Source organism: Camelus dromedarius, chromosome 4 (genome assembly GCF_036321535.1).
Source record: "Camelus dromedarius isolate mCamDro1 chromosome 4, mCamDro1.pat, whole genome shotgun sequence".
Classification (NCBI taxonomy): Eukaryota; Metazoa; Chordata; class Mammalia; order Artiodactyla; family Camelidae; genus Camelus; species Camelus dromedarius.
In genome coordinates this window covers 7,891,139-7,908,333 of record NC_087439.1, presented here as the reverse complement: position 1 = coordinate 7,908,333, position 17,195 = coordinate 7,891,139, and the positions used below count along the sequence as shown (strand labels likewise).

Here is a 17,195-nt window from a genome sequence, read left to right as displayed (position 1 = left end):
TGGAGCAGCGCTAAACTACTCTTAGTAGCTCACACATACCATGTCATCCTACCTCTGACTCTTAAAACATGATGTCACCTCTGCCGGGAAGGCTACAGGATTGCATGTCAGCACGGGATACTTGTACATAGCTTTTCACATTCAGCTCAAGAATATCCAACTAATGCCTTTAGTTGGGCCTGGCTCTCCTTTTGTCAAATGTAAACTAGACTTTGTACAGTTCCTCATCATAAACCTAATATATTGTGAACGATGTGGCATGTTCATTTCTTCATTATGCCGCTGGAGAACAGAAATTGTTTTTCCTTCTTAACATCCCTAAAATTCAGTGTTGTGGTGATATAGTTGTCAATACAGTCATCGCCGAGCAGAAGTGATGCGTAGAACACACCAATGGTGCAGAAAGGATATTTACTAACCAGATTAGAGAGACACACATCCAATTAGGGTGCTGCTCAATGCAAGCGTTCTGATGTTTCTAGAACCTGAATCCCGGGCAGGTGTGTTTACTGTGGGCTGGAATGTTTTCAATAATCCTTGCTGAACGCATGTGGAGGAAACTTTTCAGTCGAGCAGGGGCAAGAAAAGGAGCGGAAACGGATTGGAGTACTCTTGAGCATTAGCTATGCATTTGCTTGGGGTTCATTACACACCTTCTGAAGTAGATCTGTTAGCATCCTTGTGTGTTGAAGGAAAGTGAAACTTAGAGCCGTCATAAGGTTTAGGGAACTCCTCAGCCACAAAGCTAGGATTTTAATGCCAAACTTCTTGGCTTAAAAATGCTCCTTTTCCTCTGCACCCCACAAACTCTCTCCTCAAGGAAATGACCATTTGGTTGTGAAATCAAGGCTTGCTTGCCTGAAACAGTGAGCCACTCTGAACATGACATGAATCCCTTTCCCAGTGTCTGACCCCGACCAGGAGCAGGCAGATCAGAGACTGTGGATGGGCCTGGACCCGGGCCTTGGAGAGCTGGATGCACCATAGCTGTTGTACTGTTTCATGCCTGGGGTAGAAAGGTTGGCGTTCCTCATGTGGACACCCCACTCAGCAGATGGCACTTTCAATACCAAAGCCATGGTCACTGAGTGAGATAGGGCATCTTGTCTTTGAGAGTATTTTCCCGGTGTGTCAATCAACCAGCAATTTATCCTTATTATCAGATCTGTTCACAACATCCCAGCCTTCTGCATTAGTGAATTTTGTTCCATGGCAGATGAAAGGAGTCCCGTGAGTTACAGACCCCTGATCCCCGTGAGCACAGGGAGAGGCCAGCTGAGTCCCAGGGAGGTGAACCTGGAGCAGATACTGGCTCATGATCGCACCTCTCTGGGTCTCAGCTTTGCTTGGGTTTTTATGAATCAAATGGATAGTAAAATATTCCTTTTAATTGTCTATCTTCTTAGAAGCTTCACTTTTTTTAGCTTAGGGAGAGGTAAAGAGACAGGGTCAGATCAGAAGCCCCTGTCGAATACAAGACAGGTATTATCTTTTTCAGAGTTAAGTGTGACAGCAGTCTGAGACCCTCTTTGCTATAAGGAAAGCCAGAAAGTCACGATTAGGAGTTTGGGCCCTTCCAGGGACCTAGGAGAACTTCTGGAAGTAAGGGTGGTCGTGTTTGCCAAGCTAGCTACGGGGAAGACTGTTATTTACATAAGTCTCTGAGCATCATATTTGATTTTCCACATGAAATGTGTCTGAATAAGATACAAGACCCTCTCCCTGTGAAGGAGAGTATGCAGAGCACAGCCGGGGCTGCGGCGGGATGCCGGCTCCCGGTCGGGGTGTGAGCACAGAGGAGTCAGGAGCTGCTCTGAGCTCCTGTTTACTCCTCCTTAGGGCTGAGGCTCAACATTGCTGTGTGAGGTTAGCGATTCTGTGTGTAATGTGTCCCAGGCTGTGCCCAGCGCACAGGAGTAGACTTTGTGGTGCCACAGGGTGACTATTATCCTTGAGGAACCTAGTTATATGCTTCACTCTCATCTCCCTGTGCCAGATACAATTCTCCCTCACATTTCTGTTCTTCTGTATGATGCGGTGGCCAGGACTAATACTGAATCTTTGTGCCAGTTGAAGTGGGCATTTGGATGACAATGACAGATGTGATGTGTTTAAGCCTTAAATCCTACCCTTGTGTAATCAACTTGTAAACATTTTTTTTTTCCCCCAGAAGAAAGTGATGCTTCTTTCTATTTCTCTTTAGTGGATGTCTGATGAATTTTTTTCCCCATGAGATGCCCAGATATAGGAAGTCCTAGATAAGTTATAGATTATTGTTGTCAAATTTAAACATATACAAAGTGACCTTGGGTCATGCCTCTTTTTATAAAGATCTCCAATTGCCTCTCTCTGGTTCACAGCTTCATACTTCTTCAGGGGATTAATGCAAGTCTTCTCACCTGTCTTCCTGCCCTCAGTCTATCAGTTCTGGTCCAGCTTCCAGAGAAGTCTCTCATAGGGCAAGTTTGCTAAAGACATGTTGTCCCCGTAGGTCTCCCCATGGGGCTTTCTCTCTGTTCATTCATAGGTTTCTAAATTCACCAACACCGATTCATGGAACACCTACTGTGAACAGGAAAGCCCTGGGAATACAAGGATACTCAAGATCCAGTTCCAGAAAAAATCATCATCCAAGGAATACTGAATGCACTGAATGCAATTAAATCTACTCCTTCACCTGACCAAACATTTGAGAGCAGGAGCAATATCTCATTCACCTTTGTGTCCCCAGCACCCAGCTCTATGCCTCACACATAGTCAGGGTATGGTACATATTTTATAACTTCCCTGAAGAACTGTGTAAATGTACTCAGTTCTTTTCTGTTTTACTTGCTTTAGAATATTTATGAATGCTAGTAATTGGGTACCTTGTATTTATTGAATGTCTTATGAGTGAAACTCAATTTCCATACTTTACCTCTTCTCATCCTTATAAAAATCTTGCAAAGAAAACAAAACTCAAGAGACTAAGAAACTTTCCAAGGTCTTTATAAATCATCAGTGGTATTTGAACTCAGAGCTATCAGCTTACAAAAGTTTTCTAGAATGACATCAAATGGTAAAATGATAAAATTATTAACTGACACTCAGGTTATTTAATGAGTGAGTTGGTAATTGCTTTTCATTTATATAATATATGATGAATATTACCCCCCCCCCCCAAATACAACATCACCAGGCAAAACAAAAGGGGGAGAAAAAATATATGGACACTTAGCATTCTGGGCAAAAATTGAAATCATTATTATGACTACGGGTATGTCCATACTTATTAGAAACTTGAGTTTTTAGCAAATGAGACAAAATTGTAAAAAATTCATGGTATTGGCTATTATTTAATAAGTGTGGCTTTCACTATTTTTTTTTTTTTTTTTAAGAACAAGGCTTCTCAAGTTTTTGCTTGCGGAGAATCACCTGGAGATCTTGTTAGAACACAGTTTCCACAACCTTATGCTCAGAGATTCTGATTCAGGATGGAATCCATGAATTTGCATGACCAGTAAGCCCAGGGCGATGCCAATTGCTGCTGGCCTGAGGCTCACACTGCTTTAGAGGCTGTTAGTTTCCTCTGAGGCTCCCGCCAGCTCATCACTCAAGATCCCCACTGCTTTGCTTCCATGAACCTGATGAGCTAGACTTAATTCAGATGGGGGTTACTGGAAAGGTGTATATCAAGCATGTTTACATGTTTATATTTTCACTTGATATATTTATATTTTATCTATCGCAACATAACACATTATTAAGGATAATTACTGTATGTTTTATGGATGAATTAACTGGACTGTAGAGGGTCAAGTTGACAAGGTATGTAACAGGCACAGAGACGCAAGGTTTTCTGTTTGAATTTAGCAACTGGTGCTTAGCCTTTATTTTCATAAAATATGTTGTGGTTTCTAAGGAGGAAATGGAATGTCCTCTAATCTTGGGTGTAGTCCTGGGTGGAGGTGGAGAGGATGTGGACATCCTTCTTGTCTTGGGGATTCATCAGGGTCATCTTACTCTACGCAGACACTCGGGGGTCGAAGATAATAACAGACACCCAATGTGCCCTGGAGAACTCAAAACACCTTCTGGGACCTGTCCTGTGACCTCACACCCTGCCCCTTGACTTTTGGGGGGTTTATTCAGGCATATTTTTGCATCATAAATTTCACCAATTTGAAGCATTCAGTTCAGTGGATTTTAGTATATTCACACAGTGGTACAACCATCATCACCACCTAGTGATAGAACCTTTCAACATCCCAAAAAGAAATCCCACACTCATTAGTAGTTGTTCCTCATTCCAGTGCCCACCCCCAACCCCTGCCTTCAGCCCCTGCCAGCCACGAATGCACTTTCTGTCTGTATAGTTGCCTCAATTGGCCATTTCATATACATGGAATCATACAGTATGTGTGCTTTTGTGGCTGGCTTCCCTTACTTAGTATAACGTTTTTCAGAGTTCAGATTTCACCAGTGTTGCAGTATGTCTCGGTATTTCATTCCTTCCTACTACCTTATACAGTTTCACTGTATGGATATAACACAATTTTTGTTATGAATAATACTCCTAACTAAGATCATTCATGTACAGGTTTTTAGGTGGACATACTTTTCCGTTTCTACAGCATATGGACCTAGGAATGGAAATGTTCGATCACTTCTTGTTTTGAAGACTTTTCATTTTGATATAATTCACAGAAAATTGGAAAAAAAAAAAGTTACCAAGAGGTCCTGTGTGCCCTTAACCAGTTTCCCACAATGGGAACATCTCGTGTAATTGGGGTACGGTATCAAAACCAGGAAACTGACATTGATAAAGTACACATTGCTTACTGGGATTGCTCCATTTTGACAAACACTTGTGTGTGTGTGTCGGTGCAATTTTATCACATGTGCAGGTTTGTGTAGTCACCACCATAATCGTGATGCAGACTGGTTTCATCACAGGAACACCCCGTGCTGTCCCTTCACAACCACACTCACCTCTCTCATCCCCCATCCGTATCCTCCCCCAACCACTCATCTCTTCCCATCCCCACTCTCCTTTTTTTAAGGGACAAAAACGTTACAGAATTTGGGTCTATTTTCAGCCTTTACCAGCTATGTGCAGACTGGGACAGCAAATGATCTATTTTCTAATTTAATCCCTTGAGAATTTTTTTTTTAACTAATTTCACCCATCCAATCATCTTTAACATAGTCTTTTTCCTTTTCTTCACTGAACACCGGCCAAGGCAGAGTCCCGCAAACCTATGGCACGAGGGGGTTCATAACTTAATTAAATAAATGGTTGTTAAATGCAAAATGCTTTCACAAGCATTTACTTAATTACTAGAATTAATTTGATCTTATTTGTATCTGTCAGCTGTGTATGTAGATCTGTAACCAAAGATGCAATCATGTGGTGAATAGATTGCCAGGGACAGAGGGAAGGAGGAAGGAGATAGGACTGAAACATTTTTAGGGCCTGAAAAATACATCCTGAGTAAGTTTCTTGTCTATTTCTATAGTTCTGCCATTGGAATATAAATGGTGGGGCAGGAAAAAGACAGCTCTGACCTTGGTACTTGAAAAGGTGAGGTCTAAATAAAACTATTTTGCTGTCGGAATACTATCATTATCTCTAATGAGAGTGGGCATTACAAGGCCATTTCGAACTGTACCTCAGGCAATAAATTAGCTGCCAGAACTAGATTCAGACAATTTTCTTTACATATGAAAACACTGACCCATCTGCGGTGTCCAGCTACATTACACATCTGCTTTTATTAATATGAAAGTCTATTCTAAAGAGTCTGAATATGTCAATCACAGTCCTTTTCATGGAAGAGCACATATCTTAGTGTGTGCCAGTCACATGAGACCTTCGGATATAGCACCCACATTTACAAGTTAGTTGCTGTTTTTAGTGGAGACATATCTCTACCCTGATAGAACTTGTTTTGTTTTTCCTTCATGCTCCCGTAGATGACTTCCGATTGCAATTTACATTTCGTGTAAGACATACCAAGGCGTTCTGCACACGCTTGATGGAAGTCTCTGGCTTGAGCTCTCCTGGGTATTGTGGAGAGCAAGGAAGTTGCCATAGACTCTCAGTCTGGCTCAATTCAACCTTTAGGAACAATGGGAATGCTCACCTAATATTCATTAAATGTTTACCTTTTCAGTTTGGAGGAAAATCTCTGCATTCTAGGAATTTAAGGTCTATCAGGGGAGACAGACTGAAAGGAGATAGACAGTGAAAAATAGGATAGAAATGAGTGATACATGCGGAGTCTCCACAGGTCAGAGAGGAAGACCATCTAACTTAGGCTGAGGATGCAGGAAGGTTTTCTACAAGAAAGGACCCTGCCTGGGATTCAGTCCCAAAGTACCCACACGTCGCATCACACATACACCTATGACTCTGCTGCCTCTTTGTGCTCAAGCTGCTCTCTGCCCAGGAGGACCTACCTGTTTCTACACAGTAAACATTGACTCAGGTTTTAAAGCATCACTTAAAGGCGGTGACCTTTATGATGTCTCTCCTACCACTGCAGAAAAAATGATAACCATATAACTATGTAAAATATCTACATAATTCCACACTACATCCAATGAAACACATATATTCAAACATGTCTTGTTTCTATTCCTATCACTCCATCAACTTTCATTAATGTGGTTATTTTTTGGAAAAAAAATACGAATAAATTCATTTCCCAGATAAATATTAGCATTTTATACACACTTTATTCCACTTGGCTTTTGTCTCATAATCATATATTCTAGGGGTGTAGGGTAATAGCTCAGTGGTAGAGCATGTGGTTAGTGTGCACGAGGTCCTGGGTTCAATCCCCAGTACCTCCATTAATATATGAATAAATAAATAAATTTTATACATATACATACATATATATATATTTTACATATATATATATATATTCTGGAGCTCACACTACAGTATTATGTGCAAACTTCATTCACTGTCAAAGTTTAACTATTCTCTATTGTGTGGGTACCATCATTTATCTCCCAGTTGATGGGCATTTGGAACGGTTCCCTCATTTTGCTGGTGTCAATGGTGTGAGACATCTTACTGAATGCATTTTGTCTCAGTCAGCTCTGGCAAAATACCATAGGATGTGTGGTCTAATAGCAGACATTTGTCTCATGGTTCTGGAGGGTGGAAAGTCCAAGGTCAAGGTGCCAGCTGATCTGGTTTCTAAAGAGAGCTTGCTTCTGGTTTGTACTTGGCCCCCTACTCACTGCATCCTTGCATGGCAGAAAAGGAAAACTCTCCTGTCTCTCTTGCTGATCCCATAAGGGCACTAATCACACGGTGGTGGCCCCGCCTTTATAATATGGTTTAGATGTTGCTACCTCCCCTCAAAGGCCCCAGTTCATAGTACCATCACTTTGGGAGGTTAGGGATTCAACATATGGATTTTGGAGGGCCACATTTGGTCCATAATATATTTTTATAAAGTTCTTTTTGCCAGCATTTCTTGAACTAGATCACTAGAAGTGATATTTCTGGGTCAGAGTGTAAATACCTATGTAATTTTGCCAGAGAATGCTAAATCTCACAGCTAACATCTGCACGATTTTTATCCCCTTTGTCATATATTAGAGTGATTTTTTCCGCCCCACAGATTTGCCAGTAGAGCATGTTCTCAATCTTTTGGATTATTGCTAATTTGATATGTGAGAAAAGGCAACCCAGTTTTTATTAACATTTATTTTATTACGAGCAAGGTCAGACCTCTCTTCTGCTGTTTTTGTTTATTTTTTTTGTGGACTGTCTGTTCATATCTTTAACATATATTTCACCAGATTGTTGTCTTTGTCATTTTTACTTTAGTTTCAAAAATTTTTAAGAAATGTAAATGCTTGTGATGTAAGTTGTAATGCTTCCCTGTTTGTCAATTTGTCTTTCTAATTTGTTCTGGGAATCTTTTGCCATCCAGAAGTTGTTTTCTATTTAGAAACACATTTCTTCTTTTCTTTTTATTTATTTGTAATATAAGTAAGTTCACCTACATTTTATTTTATTGCTTCTGGATTTTGAATCATTGTTAATAAAGTTTTTGCTACTTCCTGTTTACAAAGAATTTATTTCTTGTTCTTCTCTAACAAATGTATATATTTTACTTTCTGGCATTTAAGTCTCTTATTCACTTGGAATTTTGATCCTGATGTGCAGTATGAGGAGTGGATTCAAGTGGATTCAGCTTCTTTACTATGTGGCTTCTCAATTTTCCCAGCACTGCTCATTAAAAAATCACTTTTATCCCTACTGATTTGAGCTGCTTCCTTTATCATGTACTAAATTTCTGTATGCACTCGAATATCTTTTGGATCTTCTGCTTGGGTCAACGTTCTCTTGAGCCATGCATGCATGCATGCATCCATCCGTGGGTTGATATAGATCGGGTAGACCTGGCCCCACCATCTTGTTCTTGTTTTCCAGTGTTTCCCTTGCTCTTTTGGCTTATTTGTTCCTCCAAATGAACTTTGTAATCAAATAAGACAAGCAGACAAACTAGAAACTTAATAGTCTCTTGATTAAAATTGTGTTAAATATATATGTTGATTATGAGACAAAGGCTGTCTTATGAGGCTATTCAAATATATTTGTGTCTTTAGGCATGTGTTAATTTTCTTATTTCGGTTTTGGATGTTTTCAGAAAGCTTATCCTTGGAGATCTTCCTTTCTCCCTCCCTTCCCTTTTCCCTTCCCTTCCCTTTTCTTCCCTTTTCCTTCCTTCCTTCCTTTCTCCCTTCCTCATTCCCTTTCTTCCTTCCTTCTGTCATTCCCTTCAATACTGTAAGCAGGGGTCCTTTATCAACATTTTCTATAATTTTGTCTGAATGCATGAAAACTATTGATTTCCATATGTGATTTTTTAACTTACTACTTTTGTTTACAGTAGATTTATAACAATTATTTTTGTATTTCCAGATACATAATCTGAGTATCTATAAAAAGACTGTCACTTCTCCTTTTTAGGCTGTGTGCCTCTAGTTACTTTCTCTTACCTAATTTCTGGGGCTCAAACTCTAGGATGATGTGAATTATTAGTAGAGATAGTGAAGATTCTTGCTTTTGTTCATTTTGTGACCTGAGTGAAGTTCTCGTCAATGTATTCACATTAATTACCTTTTTTTTTAAAAAAAATAGAGTTTATTTTGGATTTTTTTTCACATTAATTGTCTTTTAAATGAGTAGAGAGATTATATCATGTTTTTCTTTTTAGCCCTATCATGATGATTTTACACAGACACACACACACACACAAATAAGTTTCCTACATTGAACCACTCCTGCATTTTTGGATTAAGCCACTTGGTCATTATGTACCTTCTAAGTATGCTATTGGGTTTTCTCTGCTTATGTTTTTTTAATTTTAAAATTGATATTCATAAGTGAGTTTGTAATTTTTTTTCTTTGGATATGATCTTTGTCAGGTTTGGGAATCACTTTTATACTCACTTCATATAACGAATTTGGGAGATTTCTAGAGAAATATAAGTAGCATTAGGATTGTCTGCTTTTTAAAGGATTCTTTTGAGAAAACATTGGATCCTGCTGTATTTTTTTCTTGGGTGACTTTTAAATACTTTTTTCTCTTTATTTTGTAAAAATTGGTATTTTAGAATTTTCTGATAAAATTCTCCATTTGCATTGAGATTAATTTTGATGAATTTAAAATTCTGAATTACTCAAGATCAGAACCATGTCTCTTTTGTTTCGTTTTCTCAGAGGCCAGAGTTACTGAAAAAATTAGTCTCTCAATAAATGTGTATAGAGTGCATATTATACAGTGTGTTAGGCAAAATGTCCACAAAGAACAATTCAGTTAACAAGTAGCATGTATGTACTGCCTGGAAGAGTTGGTGGATGGAACATATGTGTTTATTTTCACTTCCTTCTAACACTTCACATAAATAATAGTGAGTTATTTTTTTAATGGTCCTGTCAGTCGGCAGTTGATCATAGAAACACCTCGACTCTTACCTCCTTCAAACCTCAACTTTAATAATGAGGTGATCATGAGAGATCTAAATGTGCATCCGGCCAGGAGTTAGGGAAGCTAAAGGAGTTGGTAACCCAGCTGGCTTGGCTGCCCCGCATTCACATCTAAGGTCAGAAGAGTGACAATGCTTGTCATCTACAGAAGCACTGTGTACTCTGCATTGGCCTGACAAGCAGAAAACAACATGTGTGTGCCATGTCATTTACACCTTCCAAATCTTGTATCAAATATCTTTCTAAATCATAGATGCTAACAAGACCAAGAGAAAAGACCTAAATACATTGACATGAGGATTTCCCGCTAAGTTGTCCAGCCAGATGACCCTGCAGTAAAAAGTCTAAGAGGGGTGAACCACAAAGTTTTGCTAAGCTCTAACCACCAGTATTTTAAAGACTCCTGTTACATATGAGAGGACTTAAAAGGTCACCTGACATCTCAGAAAAGAATCTAACATGACAGATAAAGCAGAGACCAAAATAAAACACAAAACAAATAAACCAATTTAGTGCTTGTGAGCAGGTGCATGCATGCACCCCTACCATGGAGGAAACATTATATACAGAGAGAAAAAAAATATGTAATAATAAATAATTTCAGAGGTTTTAGAGCTATATTCCATTAATGAATCAAAAATTACATTCTATTAGGGGGAGGGTATAGCACAAGTGGTAGAGCACATGCTTAGCATGCACAAGGCCCTGAGTTCAATCCCCAGTACCTCCTCTAAAAATAATTAAAGAAACAAATAAATCTAGTTACCTCCGCTGGCAAAAAAAAAAAAAAAAAAAAAAAAAAAAAAGAAAGAAAATGCGTTCTATTAAAGAAAAAAAATATTCAGAGGCAGGGGGAAGCCCTCTAGGGAATTTAAGAATAATACAGATGAAATAGCCAAAACCTGGAAGTAACCCACATGTCCTTCAGAGTTTTAATTATTAAACAAATGATGGTATATCCATACCATGGAATACTACTTAACAATTAAACAGAAATAAATGATTACTGCATGAAACAACTTGAATGGATTTCAAGGGAATTATGTTGAGGGAAAAAGCTAGTTTCAAAAGGGACTGCCCAGCCTGATGGTGGAGGGGTGACCTGGGGAGACATCTATGCACCAGACGGGATGGACGCAGTTCCCAGGTCAGATTGGTACAGAAGACAGTTCTTCAACGAAGTTGAAATCCATAGAATACCTGAAGTGCCTAAATGTTAAAACAAAATAATTACTATTAGTGACATTTTCAAACATACACAAAAAAGATAGAATAGTATAATCGTGCCCCTAAACCCTCCCCTCGGTTTCAACATTTATCAATATGCTGCCAATTTTTTTCCAGCTACCCTGCCCTCTTTTCATTTTCTTTGATGGAATATTTTAGAAACAAATTGTCGACATAATCTTTTTACTACAAATCCCTCAGAAGTATCTCTAACAAAGATGAACATTTTACCTTTAAATAATAACCACATTACCATCATACTCAACCCAAATTAAAAATATCTAAATTAAAGATGCCAAATCTGATTTTAAGTGTTCTGGGTCTCTAAATTTTTTCTTTGGTTTGATGGAATCAGGATCCTGACAAGATCCAAACATAGTGTTTGATTGATTTTTCTCCTGCATCCCTGTTCTGTTGTCGCCATTTATTTCTTGAAGAAATTGAGTCAGATGCTCCCAGAATCTGGATTTAACTGATTGTATCCTTGAAATGTAGTTGAGCATGTTTTTTGTTTTGTTTTTTAACTTTTTACTGCAAATTATTGTTTAAAGCTCAGGACTTGATTCGACTGAGCTTCAAATTTTTGGCAAGAGTATGTCTTAGGTGGTGCTGTGTATTTTTTATTGCCTCCCATTATAAGCACCTTAATCACTTTTGGAGACTGATCGGTGAGTTTGGGTATTGTTAATTTAATTCATCCACTAAAAAGCCCCCAGCAATTTCCCATCTAATGATTTAGCAATCCTTGATGATCATTGTCTAATTGTTTACTTCGCTGGGGATTATAAAAGGATGATTTTCGAATTCTATTATTCCTTTTGTACTTTCTGGCTTCAGTCATTCTCTAATGACGTCTTTCATGAACTATTAAATTACCATCAAATACAGTCCACACAAGAAAGGCAAGTTGTGATCTGGGTTCTTTCCAGTTCTCAGAATACAATTTTATTCTCTAGCAACCTCCACAGGTGAACAATGGATTTAAGTAGAACGATAGATGGGAAACAGATATATAGACAGATAAATAATGAGCCAGTAGGTTTTATATATTTAAATATATAAAACAAAAATTATTCTTTCTGAGTCTCAAATTATTCCATCAGATTGGCTCCTCTGCCAGTTTTGACATGACTCTAACTTTTGGAAGCTTTCTTGGTTTCAGGCAAAACAAGCATTCTGATCTCATCCTGCCAAATTGGGACTCAGTAAAACCCTTCTTCCTTTTGGTGAGAAATTGTATTTAGAGACTGTAGTCTAGAGGTTGCTTCTAGTGCTTTCAGTGGTCCAGAGTGAAAATATATATCATCAAAAATTAAATTATGGTTGGCTACAATGGCTTGTAGTAACCTGTAATGAAACAGAATATGTATATATATATAATATACATAGTATATATATATAATACATATCTGAATCATTATGCTGTAGACTAGAAACTAATACAACATTGTAAATCAACTATACTTCAATTAAAAAAATGCAGAAAAATTTATGAGCTCATAGTGATATTACCAACTCAAATTATGACTGCAGAATTTTATATATTTTTGCATTTTGTATTTTATCTTTTATGGTAAAATTTTAGTTTTCTGTTGTCAATAGTATAAGTAGTTACTAGCTTTTGCCTGCAATCTGTGTGTAATAGCTTAATGAATCAATAGCAATATTATTTAACAATAAGGCTATTTAATGTATTTTAAGATTTTTGCTGTGTTTGATTTTTTTCTGATAGGTATAGCCTACTGCTTACTACCAGTCAAATTATTCTTTTAACTTCAAATATGTTTAAATCTATGTGTTCATAATAAAACTAAAAATATTCTTAGTGGTCATTTTGGAGGATACTAGGAACCACTTCAGTATTTTGAAAGTAATGAATTAAAGACAAAACATTAAGCATTTATCTTACTTTTCCTATACAATCTTGTAGCTTAGGGAAACCAAATAATTGATGAGTGATACTTTATTTGTATTAAGTATTCCCACTAATATATCAAGAAGGAATGATAGAATTAAATCAACCACTTACCAGCTGGTGTGTCTTTGGGCAAAGACCTTGTTTTATGAGCTCATTTACAATATCCATAAATAAAACCATTTGTTACCAGGCCTGACCCTCAGAGCTCTCCCAGTAACTGAACTTTGGTTTAAGGAGAAAGCACATCAGGACAGCAGGCTAACTGAGGCAGCGAATGACTCCAACGTCTCAACCCCTTAGTAAGATAAAAAATTCTTTGCACTGCAGTGTGGCCCTGCTCCGTGAAATTGGTGACAGAGTCCACTTCTGTCCTGTCGCTCTGTTTTCTTTTAGGTCCCTGGGACCTTTTGCTTTGAGTTTGGTTTGCTAAGTGACTTGCTTCGGTCAAAGGAGCATCCGCAAATCAGAGGCCTGACAAGTATTTGCCCAATTGCTGCTCTTAGAAACTTTACGGTGGACACGTGCCTGCTAGAGTTTGAGCCACTACATGAGGGAGACACCCCAACCTGGGTCAGCAAGTCCCATTGACCCGACACTGACTTCAGATGAACGAGCAGCCCTCACAGGACCCTCGAGCCTGGCTAAGAACCATCCAGCCTAAATCGCTGAATCCTAAAATGATTCTTGTCTTAAGACAACCCCGGGGTGGTTCGTTACCTGGCAATGGGTAACTGATAATACTAGTATTATAGATGAAACAAGATTACCAAGTATTGGTTGATGTTGAAACCAGGTTTATTTTATTACTCTCTGTATACTTTGCATGTATTTGAATTTTTTGATGAAAAGAAAAAGCTAAAAGAAAATACTGAATTTCAAAATCACTTGAAATAATTTGCAGTTGAATTCATTGATTTTAATTCCCTTTCAATATTTAGGAATTGTACTTCTTCTTCTAGTGGACTTAATTTTGTATTTTAGCTATTTAGATATGTATAGCGTATCTAAGTTAAAAATATGCCCTTTTCAGAAAGGTCTGGCTTGCTTCGTCTCTGTCCCCTCTCCCCCACTCCCTCTCTCTCCATGGGTATCCCCTTAAAGTAGTTTTCCCTTGAGTATTTTACAAGGCTTTTTAGAGAGTTGTCAATGAATTTGGAGTTAAATTTGTGATATATGCTTAGAAAAAAAGGCAAACGAGAGAGAGAGAGAGAAAATGAGACTATTATTAATTTCAAGAAAAAACAGCTACTCTTCAAGGAAGGAAATAACCACGTTATATATTAAATATTATTATATGTGTGAATGGCCTGCATATTGTCACATTACTGTAAGCAGTGATGATTGATCTGCTAAAATTAGCATACAGCTATAACGGCAGTATGGGGGATGGAAAGTTCTTTGTGTCTGGAGAGAGTGATAAAAAAGCTAAATCCTCACCTTTCCTATTGGTAAGCGAATAGATAACCTGTAAACATGGAAAGCCAAGAAGCAGCAACATAGACGTGCAATTTGGAGACACGATAATCAATATTAAAAGAGTAAACTAAGAACTAAATGTCATTATCTCTGCATAGAAGAGAGGGGGGGCGTATTGGTTTCTCATAACAAGTCTTGTGATTCATGATAAAAACTGAGAAAGAAATCAAGCAAGCAAATACTTGACCAAAAAAGAGGAGGCAACATAGCATGAAACGATGCAATAACACCTCCACCAATAATAATAATGGTTTGTATTTATCAAGCACTTCCCATGTGCCAAGCACTATGTGTGCTGTACGTGGATTAACTCTTTGACTCCTTACTACATGGGATAGACTGTTTTCACGCCCAGAGTCACAAGAGAAAGTTCATGCTTTGAGAGTTAGCAATTCATTGCTGCACAATGAGTTATAACAAAACTTAGCATCTGGAAACCCCAGACATTATTACCTCATAGCTCTTCTGGGTCCTTGAGCAGCTTAGCAGGGTAGTTCTGGCTCAGTCTCTTACGGGGCTGCAGTTAAGATGCTGGCCAGGGCGGTAGTCATTTCAGTGTTTAACTAGGAGGCCTGCTTCAGAGCTCACTCACAGGCAAGCATCAGAAGCGCCCAAACTCACTCACATGGACCTCTTCGAGGGGCTGCCTGAGGACCTCGCAATTGGCTTTCCTGAATGCAAGTCCTCCGGGAGCACCCAAGATGGAAGCCACTGTCTTTTTATAATCTGGTCTTGACAATGATGTCTATCACTTCTATCATATTCTGTTAAAAGCAAGTCCCTGAGTCCAGCCCACCTTCAAGGGGAGGTGAGCAAGACATGAACACGCCCAGGTGCTGATGAGTTACCTTAGAGGTTGTCTACCACAGGGGAAGTGGCTTATCCAAGCTCTTCCAGGCTGGAGATGGTAGACCTATGACGCAAAACTACCCAGTTTGGTTCCAGGGCTCATGTTCGTAACCAGTGTGACCCCTACCTGTAAATACCTGGGCAATAATTACTCTGCACAGGGCAACAGACTTTCGGACAGCTGTCATGTTGGGAGCGTGGGGCTGGTGGGTCAGGTACAACACATGTAAGAACTGACTTTCATAGGTGTGACACACACCCAGGTGTGTTACCCTGTCAGTGACACACACCCAGGTGTGTTGTCAGGTTTGGCCAAGCAGAAATAATCTGCATGTTATGCTCAGTACATAAGGAACAAACCAGGACCCTCCCTCTGACCTTTCCACAGCTTCAGAAAGTACATATGACTGCCAGGGAACATTACATGGGAACAAAGATAACCTTGAATTCACTCTAATTTGGGAAAAGTCAAACCCGCTCAAGCTTTCGAACTTTTGGTAATGAATTATGTGAAGCACCCCTCACACTTGATTGTGACAAACTGTGGCTTCATATTCCTGAGATGCAGCATTCATCTCAGGGGCACGTTGGCTTGAGTGAGGAGTTGCCGCTATGTCTTGAAAGCTGTTAGGAGCCACTGAAGTGTTTTAAGTATGAGACGATGACATAATTGGATGTGTACCAGCTGCTCAGAGCTACATGACTTTGTCTAAAGCATCAGACGACATCCTACTTGCTCATGCACGAGACAGCAGATGCCTCCTTTACACCCCACCAAATTCATTCATGTTGGTGTAATGAGATTTATATATTTCTTCTACCTGCAGATTGTTCAGAGTCCCTGTCTCAGGATAGCTGTGTCTACCCCTCTCTGAGCACATAAAGATCTTTGTGGCTGCAGCCATGGCTGCAATCTTTCTAAAGCACAGACTCATCGCCTCATCCTGGGTCTGTTGTCTGGTGGCAATCACACTGTTGACACCTAATAAGGGCTCATGTTCTTACCCACAATGTGACCCCCACATGGAAATAACCTGGGTAATAATTACTCTGCACAGGACAACAGCCTTTCAGACGGCTGTCATGTTGGGAGCATTAGGTCAAAGAACACTATTAAGTCAAAGCAAGCTAAATTTGATTGGACACCTATTACCTGGTACCAACTGTGCTGAGCTCTGGGTAGACAGAAATAAGATAAAGTAATTGATTTTATTACTAAAAAGTCATGACTGTATCTATTCAGTCAGTTTTTCATTCACTAATCAAACATTTTTGAATTCCTGCTGTGAACATGGCATTCTGCTGGATGCTGGAATACAACATCCAACTAGACAAGGCCACTGTTAGCGAGTCCAAACTCATTCTGCTCACTGAAGGACAGGCCAATAAATCTGGAATGAGGTGTTGGGGCAAGGAATAAGGACTTTATTTGGAAAGCCAGCAGACCAACAAGATGGGGGACTCATGTCGTAAAGAGCCGTCTTCCCCAGGTCAGAAATCAGGCTCCTTTTATACTAAAAAGGAGAGGGGGTGTTGTTGGTTGCTGCAAACTTCTTGGTGTCAGAATTCTTTGTTTTTGCAACTGTTCACATAGGTCAGGTCACGATGTTCCTGTCACCTCAAATAAACTAATGTTATTCTCTGTTCTGCAACTTTTTATCTCTGTATGAATGGGAAAGTGTTACACCCTTAAAGGTCAGAGCCTTGAGAATGGGCTGTCCTGTA

At 39.0% G+C, this 17,195-nt stretch overlaps 1 protein-coding gene across 1 annotated transcript in view; it reads left to right on the top strand.

Annotated features, from left to right (window-relative positions):
• CNTNAP5 (contactin associated protein family member 5) overlaps nucleotides 1–17,195 on the top strand; it is a 741,033-nt gene that overhangs the window by 474,524 nt on the left and 249,314 nt on the right. The gene's annotated exons all lie outside the window — the stretch shown is intronic.